The sequence below is a fragment of the Gymnoscopelus microlampas genome, assembly GCF_963454915.1.
Source record: "Gymnoscopelus microlampas genome assembly, chromosome: 10".
NCBI lineage: Eukaryota > Metazoa > Chordata > Actinopteri > Myctophiformes > Myctophidae > Gymnoscopelus > Gymnoscopelus microlampas.
The window spans coordinates 15675548-15688168 of NC_139947.1; the positions used below are offsets into that span (position 1 = coordinate 15675548).

At 45.5% G+C, this 12621-nt stretch overlaps 1 protein-coding gene across 1 annotated transcript in view; it reads left to right on the forward strand.

The window, feature by feature from the left end:
• The window catches only part of camta1a (calmodulin binding transcription activator 1a), a gene marked incomplete at both ends in the record, with an annotated part of 205597 nt that overhangs the window by 12275 nt on the left and 180701 nt on the right, over positions 1–12621 (forward strand). The window lies entirely within an intron of this gene.

A 12621-nucleotide genomic window follows, 5' to 3' on the forward strand; every position in this document is an offset into this window, starting at 1 on the left:
GATGGCCTTGCCCTTTCTGTAGGTTTTTTTTTTGTAGCTTGTGTCTTTGCATTCGCTCTCCTCTTCATGTCAGACATAGAATCCGTACCACAACCTTGTTCTTTTCATTCCCACCTGAATAGATGTTCACATGAGTGTCCGTCCTTTTTTCTTCAATTGCCTCGGAGTTTGATTTGATTCCAAGTGACTTTTTTTGGGGTTACATACATTTATTTCGGTTACATTTGTACTCTCTTCAGAGTTACTTAGGTGTGTGTGTGTGTGTGTGTGTGTGTGTGTGTGTGTGTGTGTGTGTGTGTGTGTGTGTGTGTGTGTGTGTGTGTGTGTGTGTGTGTGTGTGTGTGTGTGTGTGTGTGTGTGTGTGTGTGTGTGTCTGTGTGTGTTTGTCTATGTTATACATAGAAATGTGATGAGAGGATTAGTCATTGACGCATGCATGCAGTCACAGAAATATACACAAACATGAGGTTTGTCTTATTTTCTACATTTGTATGCTACTGTACATTTGTAGCAAGAACATACAGAATTACTTGAAAGAAGACACTCATTATTAAAAATGTCATTGCATTTCGGCCTACACCAGTATAATACATAAAAATAGATTGCTGTATATGTATACTGTACGTACAGTGTATATGTATGTGTCTATGCACATACATTACATTTAAACAGAAGAATGGCCCAAATCTCATTTTATAAACGGAGCCTGTTATTGCAAGGAAACAGCGTTTAAAGACAGCAGGAAAAGTCCCCTGTGCGATAGATGAAAATGGGAAAGATAAAAATGAATCAAAACTGTAGACTGAAAAAAAGAAAAGGAAAAGCGATGGGAGGGGTGGAGGGAGACAGAGAGAGAAGCTTAGAAGGTGGATGGATGGCGACAGAGGAGAGAGAGCTGGGGGAGAAAGCGAGGGAGAGCTGGGAGAGAGAGAGAGAGGGGAAGAGAGAGAGAGAGAGAGAGAGAGAGAGAGAGAGAGAGAGAGAGAGAGAGAGAGAGAGAGAGAGAGAGAGAGAGAGAGAGAGAGAGAGAGAGAGAGAGAGAGAGAGAGAGAATGAATGATATAGCCCCCGGCAAACAGAAAACAATTGTTACTCTGCCTCCCATAACCCACTTCAACCTTAAACAGCAGATTTTTTTCACTCAATTAATTTCTACACATTGGAGCAGCGGCCTCGGCTGAAGCCCGGCTTTTATGTGCCGCTGTTACTGCCTTTTGCTTTATCTCTCTCTCTCTCTCTCTCTCTCTCTCTCTCCTATTTTATTGTTTCCCTGGAGAGACAGACAGACAGACAAACAGACAGACAGATACGCATGCACTCGCTCTCTCTCACACACACACACACACACACACACACACACACACACACACACACACACACACACACACACACACACACACAGGACTGGAGCACAATGAAGAATGCAACCTGAGTAAACAGGGAAATTGCACATGTGGTGGAAACGGCACATCACATACAGCACATCAAGGACTGATTATCTACCACTGGGCAAGAACCAACTTTGAGTCCCGCTGAAACTTGACAGCCGTGATTGTCCATAACAGGCAAAGGTGTCTGCATTATGCAGACCTACACCCAGGAAATAGCATTCAAGACCTCATAATAAACACCCAGGGGTGAATTCATAAATGGATTGTAGCCGCTGATAGCTCTATGAATTGTGCATCACTTGCACCCGCTATCTGCCCCGTCTTACGGTCCGACTGCAATTTGTCCTTGCCCTTAAGGGCACATTGCACGCAGCCGCCAATTTGCTGCAAAAACATGAAAATGGACAATGCCTGAAATTGGACTATTCATGAACGGCAACTTTTCTTTAAATTGGGTTCATACTCACTGGTACAGAGCAACGGTTCTGGTGACCGTTGCCCCGTCCTGAGCACCCATTACCTGTAATTATGTGCTGCGACTCACTAGTGAATCTGCAGTTGGTATGCATGTTGAGAAGCCAGTGACTTGGAATTGTTCTATTGTCTGTGCAAAATCTATAGTACCGAGTGCCTAACCTCAAATGAGCAAAACAAGTTTGAGTTTCTTTCCTGTATAGACAATCAGTATATTGTGAGTACTCACAAATTGAGTAATCACAATTTACATCGCGACGCATTGTAGATCGTCTATTTTAAAATATATAGGGCTGAAGATCTACAAGCTCACAGAGCTTAGATCTGCTCTTTTCAGTAGATTTTTATACATTTGAAAACTTGAATAATGAGTACTTTTACTTTTGATACTTTAAGTACATTTTATACTTTTGTACTTTTACGGCACGGTAGGGTGACCACCCGTCCCGAAATTCGCGGGACAGTCCCGAAATTGGACCCTCTGTCCCGCGTCCCGCGCAAGCAGAGCAATGTCCCGAAAATCAAAGATATGAAAAAAAAAAAACATTTTTTTATAGTAAATCGGTAAAATCAGGCAAAAATAAGAATTAAATAACATAACCCTAACCTAACCCTAATCTTAACCCTAAAACCGAAATAAAGAAACCAAAAACTGGAAAAAAACGAACCCAATTCGCCCAGAACCGCGCAAAAAAATTGCGCGCGTGCATGTGTCCCGCGATGTCCCGCGGAACGGGTACGTCTGTCCCTCAATGGGTCTGTTTGAAGGTGGTCACCCTACGGCACGGCGGCCAATTCTGTGCATTGATACATTCTGTACTCACCATAGATGTCCCCCCAACGTCCAAACATCTCCTAAATTCATAATTTCCAGTTGATAACATGCTATCTAAATTACATTTGAACCTTTTCTTTTAAATCCGGCGTTTCTTATTTCCTGTTTTTAACGCGAAATCAGTGTTGCCAGTTATGCGAGAGAGAAACAAGCAACCAGGTATATGAATACATGGCCAAATGTATCGCTTATAACAAGCAGACTTGGCAACACATCAGACAGTGATATTCTGACCAAACTATTGTGCTTGATACAGGGGACAACGACAAATAAATCCTTCAAATAGCATCGGGTTTATGTGGGAAATGATTTCAAAAGTGGGTTCAGATTCTATAAGATAAGCATTTTTTAATTCTTAATTATTATCATTATTCAAAATAACCCATAAATAACTCATGGGGCGGGGGTAGGGAGAGCCGGGCTCCCCCTATTGATCAAGTGGGAGAGCCCGTGCTGCCTCTGGCTCCATTGCGCAGGCGCTAGTGACACACACGCTCATGCACAAGTAAGGTTCTGATGGCCTCTCCTTGTTTTCCGCTCTGTGATTTGCTTCCTTTGCTGTGAATTTGACCAAACCATCCACAGTAAACTTGTTTGGCAACAGATGTTGGTTCATGTTTGCAGTAAGGTCACTCATGGTGACAGTTCAGTAGGCTACATGGCAGAACATTAGCTTGCGATGTATTAGTCATTTTATTGTTCGGCTTACCATCTCTTTTATCACCCTCATACCCAGGGACACTAAAGCCTGGGCATGTGACACATTTATTTGATTTATTAGATTAAAAATATATCTATATTCAAGGGAGACAATGATTCCTTTCTCCCCTGAAGACTAACAACAGTAGTCACTTTCAGACATGCACTGTATTATGGAAGTTTTCCAGACTTTAAACGGAGGGGCTACTGTGTATGTACGAACGCAACATTTCGGTTCAGTAGGATCGAACATGCAACAGACTTTATCCTGGCAGGACCCTTGAGTTCAGTCCGGTTAATGTCCAATTTGGCTCACCTGAGTATTATTACTTGAGTATTTCCTGAGTATTATGTGGGTATTTCGATGATTAACTGGGTGTTACCTGATTGTTACCTGAGTATTACCTGAGTTGTTCCTGGGTATTACCCGTGTATTTCCTTGGCATTTCCTTGGTATTACCTGAGTATTTCCTGGATATTACCTGGGTATTACCTGGGTATTACCTGGGTATTAACCAGAGATGACATGAGATTATCACCTGAACTTCCACACTGTGGCGGTGATCACAAATTCACATCTTGACGTGTCAGACGGGAAACAAACAAGCCGTGTACTTTCTCATTAGCCCTCATCTTATGAGCTGCCAGAGAATCAAGCTATTGATCCAGCATGAAAACAGGAGATATTTTGGTGCACATAGTAAATAAACATAAAGCACTCTATGAACCCACAGAGACCGGCATGGTGACCCTCTCTGTGGACAGCAGGCTGCACCGCCCGAGGGGCAGAGAGAGAGAGAGAGAGAGGCACAGCCAGATGGACAGATTGATAGGGGGAGAGCATGGCTGGACTGTGTCGGTGTGCGGTGACTGAGGGCCGGTCAGAACAACATGAATCACGGCTCCAGTCGAGAGCGGAGGAGATCAGATCAATAACCGCCCTGAGGAGAGAGAGAGAGAGAGAGAGAGAGAGAGAGAGAGAGAGGGGAGAGAGAGGGGAGAGAGAGAGAGAGAGAGAGAGAGGGGAGAGAGAGAGAGAGAGAGAGAAGAAGACAGCAGTGGTTCATCACCAGACCACCCTTGGCTTCCACTTTGTAAGCGTGCGCGTTCGTGCACGCGTACGTGTGTAAGATGGGGTTTACAGTAGCTACAATTAATGTAGTGAAAGAGGGATTGGTGCTGAAATGCCATGGCGTTGACAAGTTAATGTACCGGCATACTAATGTATGTACTGTGTGTATACATGACTTATTGATGATTCAAATAAGGGAATATCTTGATCAGTGTCCAACAGCTAGGAGGACGGGGAGATGTAATGATCCTCTGGTAGTACTACTAAATAACATCTCACACAAATGCTTTACTATACATTTAACAGCAGCTTAACGTAGCGTGTTAAATGATTCATCGTGTTTTTTACCCTTAAAGCCACTCTCAATCTTATGTCCCTGTTTTGGGGTAAAACATAGATTCTTGAGAATGTTCACACGTTTTCCCAAATAGTAAAATTCACGTTGTGAGCTTGTAGATCAGTATAGTGGTTACAAGCCACAGGAAGCTTTTGATTGTGCATGTGTACTGTAACTACTGTAAATGTGCTCGCTTGGGCGCGCTCGCTCGCGTGCGTGCGTGGTTGTGTCTGTCTTTTGTGTAAGTGCGCGGAGGACGGCGTGGGCCCAGCAGTGGTCACTCCTCATTAAGCGAGCGCTGGGGGGAAGGGCCTGTTTTCTACAGCGTGTATACAGCACAGTATAGTGGCCAGCGGTCACACTGTAGCTGTGTGGTTCTTTTCAAACTAGCCACGCATGGAGGCGTGGAGGAGCAGGCAAACGCGCTCGCCTCTCGGCCTCCATGCCACGGAGAAGACAAGCCATTTTTCTTGTCGGTCTTTCTTTTTTTCTTTTCTTTTTTTTCATATCATTTGGTCAATAAAGGTGAAGGACATTTCATCGCTACACCCCCTCTCTCTCATACACACACACACACACACACACACACACACACACACACACACACACACACACACACACACACACACACACACACACACACACCACACAAGCAATCACTAGCCTAAACCCCCAGTTTCTCTCTCTCTCTATCTCTCTCTCTCTCTCTCTCTCTCTCTCTCTCTCTCTCTCTCTCTCTCTCTCTCTCTCTCTCTCTCTCTCTCTGTCTCGCAGTGAAATCCCGAGATAAAGCTCGCTGGCGCTCCGTGTTTAATGGAGCCTAATCCCACAGATTTAAGATACGGAGCTGTGAGGTAATTCCCCTCGCGCCCGTCTCTCCGCTAACATGGGGTGGTCACGTGACGGGCCCTAACACTCTGCTCCAGCCAACACACACACACACACACACACACACACACACACACACACACACACACGCACACGCACACACACGCACACACTCTCTCGCACGCGAAGGCACAAACAAGCGCTGGACAGACACACAGAATGAAAAGAACATTACTTTGCCCAAGGACACGTCTTGCTTTTCTGAAGGAAGAAAAATGTTTTCATAATTTTTTCATGTTATTGTTATTCCTCCAGAATGTTCAGCATTCGACAAAAACACTGCATATTCACATCTCTGTTGGGTCAAGTCAGTCAATTTTGTGCCGCAGTCAGTCGCCTCAGAGTCGCCTCGCTTTTCAGCGGATCTTCAATGTTAACTTTGGTTTGGTATAAGCTGCCCTTCTTCACAGGGATCTACGCATTTGTTTGTTTATAATTTACAATGAGATAAACAGTCCAAATTCACAGAGAGATATGAGATAAAGAGAGCCTGAAAGCTCAGTGTCCACAATCTGAAGCTGAAGATGGACACAGAGTCTGACCAGAAGGCTGGAGAGAGTTAAAGGACCATGCCAGAATGTTTTGACCTGTGGCCCCCTGTCACTCTTACTTTTTTCCTCAAAACAGTTTTTTTAATATATTTATTTTTCTGTTATATATTCTGATATAAATATATACGCCTATATATATTGAAGTCTGACGCCTCTCAAAACATATCTTAAAGACGGGGTGCCGTGATTTTTAGTGATATTTTCCCTTCTTAAAACATAATCATCAGGTATTATGGTTATACTAGGAGGAAGATTTTTTTCAAAAAAGTGTACAGAAAGTGTTAACATTGTTTTTATGTGGACACGCCTCCAGTTCATTAAGTATACCTGGTTCTCACCTTAGCACCTCCTCCACCACCTTAGCACCACCCACCTGTCCTAGTCCCTCCTCCTCCTCATGCCCACACCTGTTGTGTTATGATAATGATGGGGAGGGTATAATTTTACTGTGTCATTAAAGCGCTGTTTTTCTATTGGCACGTTTGACCCTCAAGGTTTCAGCCTCCAGGAAGAAACTCAAAATAGTCAGACAAGACATAAAACACCATAAAAACACCACCAGGGGGCTTAATGAAGTTCTATCAACCTCATAGACGCATGAAAAACAGAGAAAGTGCAAAACCATGGCACCACCTCTTTAACCATATGAACCCTATAGCGTCCCTGTTCTGGCATGCAGGTCATAATAGGCGAACATTTGGTGAAAGTAGAGATATGCATGTATATACAGTATATACATTATCTACAAGCATACAACGTATTGCATTGCAACACATTTATAGATCCGTTATTTCCCCTGAAAGTTGCCCTAATTTTGCAGAATGTTCACCTATTTCAGCATGCCCATGCTAGGGGTTCATATGATTAAGGAATGAAATCCTGTCAAAGTAAGAGTGACAAATGGCCCACATGTCAAAAAAAGGCCTGTATGCTCCTTTAACTCATTCAATCCGGAAACACGTCATGTGTCATTTTCGCATTATTTTATACTACTTTGGCTATTCAAAAATAGCAGATATACAAGCTCATAGCGCAGCACCGAGTGCCGCGCTATGAGCTTGTAGATCTGCTATTTTTGAAAAATCCTGAACATTTTTGCAAATCTTTGAGTATATTATTTTTAAAGCGAACATTTTGTAACTCAAATCTTTGCTTCTGGGGGGGTCCCTGGAACTAAATGTTTTGAGATGGGGGTCCACGTCCAAATACATATCATTTTGTGTGGTCCTTGACGTTAAAAAGGTTTGAGAACCACTGATATTATAGCAAACATACATTTGTAGATTTGTTGTTCCCGGATTCAACGGGTTAAGAAGGAGTTTGGCTGGCTCGAGTCGAGTCTTCATTTGTGGAAGCCTGGGATGCATGCTGGGAAGCATTACACCCACCGCCATCTCCCAAAGTGATGAGCTGACACTAAGCAATTTGCTATTCACTCTAGCAGTGAAATTATATTCAAGACCGGTGCATAAAGATGGCATGGCAGGCGAGTGACGAAACCCTCTTACTCCAAAATGACGCTGACTTTTTTCTTTGAGAAAAATAGCCACCGTACGGCTCAGTTTGCCTGTCTTGCTTATGTGGCCATGCTTGCCTTGCTGGATGGACGGCGCCGGGTTGTTAGAGAGAGAGAAAAATGCATGCGTAGTGCTCGGTAATGTGTTTGTGTAAGAACAGGGGGGGGGGGCAAAGACAAAAGGAAAAGCGGGAAATAAATAAAGTGTGCTGAAACACGTATTTAATCAGCACATGTGAAGCCACAACGGAATAAGTGAAAACCCTCCAAGGAGGTTTTTCCTCTGCTTTTCTACTCATCATCCTTTTACTGTGCACTCTGCATTGTTTTCCCTTGTTTCTCTCTTCAGTATCCCTACATCACTCCTCTCCTCTCCTCTCCTCTCCTCTCCTCTCCTCTCCTCTCCTCTCCTCTCCTCTCCTCTCCTCCCCTCTGTCTTGCCTCTTGGGTATAAGACTATCTAATTGTCTGGGGAGTTGAGGAACCACAGCCGAGTGAAAAACACAGAAACACTGTATAGTTATTGTCCAAAACAAAACCAGCGGGCTCGGCCATTTGTGCAGACTCAAGAAAAAGTCACACACATACACGCACAGGCGTCAGGGTGCCATCGTGTATGGGGATGGTGAAGCCATTCATTTTCGCACAGTGCGTGCGTGCACGCGCGTTTGTGTGTGTGTGAATGCGTCCATGCATTTGTGTTTGCATGAACGCATATTCACTCACATTTGGCATTTGCGAGCACTTGAACGCACGGGACGTCCTCTGCGGTCTACAGCATTCCGTCTGGCACGTCACTTCAAGGTCTCAGTCGCCCACCATGCCACCATACTGGGCCCCCCAATCCCAGTGCCAACGTCTCCTCTCTTCTTCCTCCTCCTCCTCCTCCTCCTCTGCCAAGGTCTCCATCTCCTCTCCTCTTCCTCTCTCTGCATAATTACCCGGGTAATTGTGGAGTAATTGACTGCATCACCTGCGTGGAGGAGGCTCTGGCGTTGTTTAATAAACAGCTGGAATGCATGCCACATGTTGTTGGAGGGAACGCAGGCGAACATATTGGGAAAGATGAAGGTGGGCCAGCGATGGGGGCCGGGGGAGGGTGGGGGCAGTCAGGAGGAGGCGTGAGTGGGTGGGCGGGGGGTTTGGGGTCAGCTGTGGCGTCTGGCGACGGAGGAAGCGAGCGCGTGTGAACGCAAATAGCCCCGCCGCAAACAGACGGGCTTTGGTTAGCCCAGACCTTGTTGTGCTCGCTGCTCGTTATGCGAGGTGCCCATGTTATTGCCTATGGTGAGATTAGCGACAGAGAGGAGGTAATGAGAAAAAGAGATGGATAGATTTAGAGACAGAGAAAGCAGAGTGAGAGAGTTAGAGAGAGAGAGAGTTTGAGGCATGGGGCGAATGAGATGGATAGATCGGAGGGTCCGGGAGAGAGAGGGAGAGAACGAGAAAAGAGGGAGAGGCCTCTCAAGGCTAATGACATTAAGGAGCGCTGATGAATCGACACCCGTCGAGTGTTATTGACGTCTCCTGAGCTAGCTTCGGTCGGAGCTGGCCTCATAGCCCGGGCGCTGGCTGGCCCGCGCCTCAATTAGACTGCCTGATTAGATTCCCTCGGTTGTGCCCTCTCGTGGGGTGACCAGGGTGGCATGATGGATGTGACGGACGAGATTATCTGCAGGGTGTGTCACCCGAGCCCCGCCCCGGGAGATGGGTGTTTTGGGCGCGCAGATGATGGGGTTTGACCAGCTCTTGCAGGGGGGGCTGCGTGGGCGAAGGGTTAGTCTGTTATTGCGGCTGTCAATCATTGCCGCTTACAAGATAGAGGCTCTGTTTCCCCGTGCCGAGATTCACAGAAGTAATTACTATTCCATCTCACTTGGCATCTAGATGTATGAGGCCGCTCACAATCGCTGACCTCATGTGGCAGGCCTTAGCCATCTTTGAAATCGCTACAAAACACTCAATTTGCATGTGCTATTCTTCATTCACTAATCCTTCCTGGGAGGTAATCAGAATTTAACTGCGCATATAGAGAATGTATTTGAGGTACGGTTATGAATCTATCCTGGTGGGACGTTAGAGCTGTTATTCGTTTACTGAAGAAAAGATGAGGAAAAGATGTTAGGTCCTAAGGGGAAGTTGGATATAGTTGCGCAATCGTTCCTTTTCCTACATTATGTTGAGCAGTTTGGCAAGGATGTGTCCTTAACCCTGTTCACTCCATTTCCACGTGGTGACAGTCTCTTACAACCATTCATCAACATCTTGGCTCTTGTGGCGCAAAAAATGGGGCAAGTCACGTAAGTGTCCCAATTCAGCAGTTTTGAAAGGCAGTAACTAATGATATCTCAGGAACGGGGGCTGGCGCTGTTTCCCTGAGAACTTTGGTGCCGCTTCCATTGTGTGTTTGTGTGGCTGGATAGCCAGCTAATGGCCTGTCTCTGATGAATTAGGGGGGCTAACACCCTCCAAACTCACTCTCCCAAGGTCAGAGCAGCCCACAGATTACCATATCCAGGGGCTTTAACAATATAACGCAGCCTCAAGTCAGCCGGGTGACAATCGAGTGAAGCACACAAGGGGATCAGGGAGTTGGCGGTGAGGGTTTTTGGCTTGAAAGGAAGAAATTGCTTTTAAAGTGGAGGAAACCTGCAATGATCTCGGCCTCTGATGTCCCCCAACAGAGCCTGCGAATCCAAGAGTCCATTTTGTGTATCTCCTCTCAGTTAAGATACTGCCGGACTTTAGCAGTCGACAACATTATCCTTTTTCTTTATTGAGAGCTGTTATTCACTGCTCTCGTCCGTGTTAGGGGGTGCTTACCAAACCTCTTACACCCAGCAAAGTGCTTACAGAGTGTGTTCTGCACAAACACTTCCATATTTCATCACAATAGCACCAAGTTGTTTTCAAATACACATAGGGTATTATGCTCCATTATGCAGTGTAATATATTGTATTATGTATACTATTGCTTGGTAAGGGGCCCCGGACGCTGTGTCAGCCCTGGCATTCCTTTTGGTCACATGAATGCCAAGGACACACACACACACACACACGCACACACACACACTCACACGCACACGCACACGCACGCATACTGTGCATGCTCACAGGGTCACACATAGGGACATGCACACATCCACCCACTCACTTATGTGTCTACGGGGAGATGGCTAAATGTCAAGCTATGTGCATGGCTGCCTGCCTCCGATGCCTCTCTCCTTATTTCATAGCAGCACCTGGTGGTGACAAAGAGCACACAGGAGAGAGAGAGAGAGAGAGAGAGAGAGGAGAGGAGAGGAGAGGAGAGGAGAGGAGAGGAGAGGAGAGGAGAGGAGAGGATTGAGAGGAGAAGAGAGGAGAAGAGAGGCGAGGCTGACTGTCCAAACATTTCCCAGACAAGCGGGCCCCACCCATGTGCCGTCATGTCCCAGCAGCTTGTCAATCCAGCTTCGAGACGCTTAATTTCACTTTTTGAATCGACGACGGCTTCGCGAGCCCTGCCAAAAGTTTGAGGGACCGGAGATACAGCAGCAAAAGCCAAAGCGCATAATGAATGAAAAGGCCCGCCCTTCCCAAATTGATTTCAAACTAAATCAAACCCCGCTATTCAATTATCCGCCGTGGCTGCCACCGAGGAACTTTAAAGTTGTAAAGGCAGAGTGGGAGGGAATGGGCGGGCGGGGTGGAGGGGGGAGGTTTAGTGGGTGAGGAGGAGAGGGAAGGAGGACGTTCGGCACGGAATGCAAATGACTTCATCCCTGCCACCGTGTCAGAACAGGTGGCCCTGTGGTAGCGGCGGGTCTGATGAATGAGTTGTTGAAGCGCGGCCCAGTGCTGCCGCTAGCTAGTGGCAGCTCCAATTCTGCCTAGTTAAGCATTTGGCCCCCTCTGCCAGGAAAGCTTAATTGAAGAAATCATCACAGGGACAGGGACAGATCTGGTGGTGTTGCCGGGACCGGAATTGTCTGCCTGCCTAACCAGACTGTAACATCATAATAGCATCATCAGAATCCTGCCACTGACCGCGAGAGAGAAAACGAGAAACAACAATTGTTTTCATTGCAGGATTCCACGCCCGTGACAGATTCCCCATGAAGTGCACACTGCACATGACAGTGGATTCACAATTACTGTATGTGTTTTTAACCCGTGTCATTCATAAATACCTATATAGCATGTAGGCTACTGTACCTTGTACAACAGTGCAGTGCATATTTCCCTTTCTTTAACCACTTAAAGGAGTAGTTACTAAACTACTCCTTTAAGTCAGTGCTTTATTGTAATGTACAACATATAGCAAACATTGAGCTTGTAGATCGGCTATTTTTATTATTTTTGCCTATAATGACATGCCCAAAATGGTGATTCAAGTGGTTAACATAGAAGCCTTTTAGAAACACCAAGGCCTTTGCATACCTGAGTTTCATTAGTATTACACAAAAAAAGGTCATGAGACAGACTGTATGTTTCATTACAATATTTTAACAGCATTCTAAGAAGCTTGTGAGTTTTTTTCTCACTTGAAAACCTTTTCAACATTATTTTGCTGAATACTTTCGATATCATCTGCGTTAATTTCTTCCTTGTAACAAAATAATTACCCTTCTTCAGTATGCATTCTGCCACGACTATAGCCTGTTAGACAAGCAGACCACTGGACAGTGAACAGAAGGAATGCGGTGTGATTAGTTATCTTAGCAGAGACCAGTGACTTTTTTATTGTATCACAGAGCGCGGGTAATTATCGGTAAATTACAAAAACCTGTGCTGTCAGCGATATCAAGCGCAAACTAATCAAGGCATTGACACCGCAACTGTGTTCCAAAAAAAACCAAGTAGCCTTTGGCCCCTT